The sequence below is a fragment of the Monopterus albus genome, unplaced genomic scaffold (assembly GCF_001952655.1).
Source record: "Monopterus albus unplaced genomic scaffold, M_albus_1.0 scaffold232.1, whole genome shotgun sequence".
Taxonomy (NCBI): domain Eukaryota; kingdom Metazoa; phylum Chordata; class Actinopteri; order Synbranchiformes; family Synbranchidae; genus Monopterus; species Monopterus albus.
Genome location: NW_018128112.1, coordinates 230,247 through 233,684, shown reverse-complemented (window position 1 = coordinate 233,684; position 3,438 = coordinate 230,247). Strand labels below are relative to the sequence as shown.

Genomic DNA, 3,438 nt, shown 5'->3' with positions numbered 1-3,438 from the left:
GGCCACCATGGGGGAGGCCCCGTCCACTAGGCGCTCGCATTCGAGCCCCAACCCCGGGCCTGGCTCCAGGGTGAGGCCCCGGCTGCGCCATGCCGGGCGACGTCACAGTCCTTGATCTAAATCTATTCATAAAGGGCTTTTGAATCGCTCTTAGTCTGACCCATCACCCAGGACCTGTTTGCCTTGGGAGACCCTACCAGGGACATATAGCCCCCGACAACATAGCTCCTAGGATCACTCAGGTACTCAAACCCCTCCACCACAATAAGGTGGCGGTTCAAGGAGGGGTGTTTTTTGTCAGATTACTAAAATGGCGTAACAGTTTATGATTGTGGTGAATTGGTAGTTAACACATTGTGTATTAGAGCCACATTTCATCTGCAGTGCCATTATCTTCCTCAATGTTTAGCATCATTCACACACAATGTGAATGGTTCAGTCTAATTCTACCGAGGCATATGTCCAGTGGTGGATGGATCATGGCTGATATCTGTCCATCTGTCGCTTCCTGATCCTTCCTGACGTGAATGTATCCCTATCAGTTAAGATGAAGAAGAGAGAGCACTAAGGGTCGACGCAAAGCTCTTTAACAGGCTGCATCCAAGCTGGAGAGGCTTTTTGCACTTAACTCCGACCATGTGACAGAAGCATCAAAGTCACTGTGTCAAAGGAACTGTTAAATGTGCCCTCCAGTGCCTGACAAGTTGCTTTCCCTGTTAACACCGCCCAGCCCTGTGCTCACTTACACAATCAGACATAAACATACTGTACATAGCACATTTTCAGACAGACTTAACACACACACACACACACTGAGCTCATATAGGCAGGCAGAAATGCACACATACACATACAGCCCTATGTGCATCGAGCGGTGTGAAATGATATTCCATTTTAAGAAATCCGGATTAAAATGTATCAGGCCAAATGTGCTTTGTCCATGTTACTGGGAAATGGAAAAGCATACACACACACACTCCCATACTTGTAATGTCCTCACTATGTAGCAAGTACATAGTACACAGCACACACACACACACACACACACACACACACACACACACACACAGGAAGGAGCTGAGTTGCATTTTTATGATAAGGACTTGTAGATCAAGATTTTAACTGTGTTAAGTAACACTAAGTAAGTAAGTAACATTAAGCACACTGCATGTGGTCCAGCTAATAAACACAGCACATATTTACTCACATAATATTCAAGACAAAATGGTGACTAAACCCACATCAACTGCAAAAATGTTGGAAAATTTTTCTTTTGAAATATCATTAATTTACAGCCAATAGACAAACTCCTCATTTTGAGTCTGGCAAAAATCTGAAGGCTATAGTGTATGTTTGTATACTTGTGTGTGTGGATGTGGCACTGTAGTACACCAAGAACAAGCCTGTTCACACCCACAGCTCCCGACTTCTTCTGACTGCCTCTCCTCCGCTATTTCTTTATCTGGCTCTATCCCTCCCTCTCTCCCCATTAGAAATGTATTCATGTAATTAAGCTGCTAATACACCGTCAAAGAATTGTCTAATTTAGCAAGGAGGAATTAAAGGAATCTGGCATGAGTCATTAGCCAGTTGAGATGTTCTGTTGAGCATTTTCAATAAGGGATCTGGAGAGCAATAATTCACTCTCACGGTGTGAAGACATTCCATGGCACATACTATTTACTCTATACTGGCACGGCTGCATATGCATGGGTGTATGCGTGTGGCATTAACTGCCATATGTGAGCATGAGAAATTTTAGGTGGGTGAAGCAAAAAGAAGCAATTCCATGCATGTAATCCATCTAAGCAACCAATGCAGCAAGTTATTACTCACTGTAAACATTTAGATACTCGGGGCAAGATACATAATTGCAATCAATGTTTGTACTGTTGCAAGTACAAAGGAAAATCCCCAACTCGCTCTGCAAGGGGAGGCATATGAAAAAAACCCAATAGCTCATGAAGGCAGAATGTAAAGGACAGACAGGCAGACTGTAAAAACAGCATATTTGAAAGCATGATGGGAAAATGCCAGCCATTGCTAAATGCAGAATAGCCTGAGCCAGAAGATGTTTCACTTCTCTGTGATGCTCTCAAATTGGCCTCTCTTGATCCACAGTGCATGACACACATAACAGTCTACCTGTTTGCACCCACAGCTCAATGGGCTTTTCAAACACTTTGGTAAAATGAGTCATTATCGATGAGCTAACATGCATTGTTCCCTGATCTTTTTGTTTTTTTTTTTTTTGCTGTTCAGCCATCTATTAACACCTCTTTTGGCCCAGATGGAGGGTAAGACAGAAAGGACCCATGTGAAAATGGGTTTTGAGGTAGTTGTTGAGAACCACAGCGATCTGAGCTGTGGAGAACTCGTGTTCCTGATGAGCTCACTGTAATTGTGCTGGTGGGTGACAGAGGCAGAGGGGTGCAAAGGGAGAGGGGGAGGTAAGGGGCAGGGTTCAGTCCATGGTGTGCTCTGAGATGAAGTGGATAATTGAGTGCGGAAAAAACACTGCCAACAACCTTGGAATCCCCCCTTTCAGGAAAAGAGAAAAACTAGAGAATGGAATGAGAAAAGAGGGGAAAGAGACGGGGAAGGAGAAAAGGGGCCAGGGAGTAAGAGAAAATCCCAGTTACCCTCTCGGGGGAAAAGCTGCTATTGAAAAGCTATTAAACTTGCATTTAGGAGGATTGATTGGAAATGAAGAGGCCTATTAAAAGAGAGGGACAAGGGGACAATAGCGGATCTCTGGCCGCCGTATGTTGCCCTCCTTTCAGCATCTTATTCAGTGTGTGTCTGTGTGTGGGGGGGGGCAACCCTGTCTGTTTAAGCGCTCACACCCAGAGAAGCAGTTCAGGGGGGCTTAGCGCTGCCTGAATAGAGCCCCCTTTATCTTCCTCTGTCCCCCTTCCCTTCCATTCACTACTGAGTGACAAAGAAAGATGGAAGGAGAATGAGGGAAGGGTTTTTTAAAGTCCTATTCCCAACTCACACAGACACCCCACTTAGATAACCAACCAACTGCCTCTCTCCCTTCCCTCCTACCTTCCCCCTATGGATTAGGTACCTCGGGAGTGTTGTCATCTTCCCTTGCCAGCAGGGTTTGTAGTACTGATTCTTTAGCATAGTGGCACACACAGTTGAAACTTTGGTTTCGTATTCACGCTGTGCTTCTGTATGTGTGTGAAGGCAGGCCAGCCAATCCAGTGAGACTGTGTGCCGTACTTAAACACAGCAGCGGAACGGCAGCAGGTGTCTTCGCTGACTTTCAGCAGGCTCAAACGGATGGGTCCCCCGGGAACTTTAATGGAGTTTTGATTGTTTAACATCCATTTTTACAGAAAGCACACTGAAAGAGTGGCAGATTTTTCTTCCCAGAAGTGTGTTTGCTTCATGTCAGCAAGCACATAACCATATGGTCTTGGGAAAGAG

The 3,438-nt window shown here is 45.2% G+C and overlaps 1 protein-coding gene across 3 annotated transcripts in view; it reads left to right on the top strand.

Moving 5' to 3' along the window:
* Nucleotides 1-3,438, top strand: part of kirrel3l (kirre like nephrin family adhesion molecule 3, like) — a 35,676-nt gene that overhangs the window by 20,301 nt on the left and 11,937 nt on the right. The window lies entirely within an intron of this gene.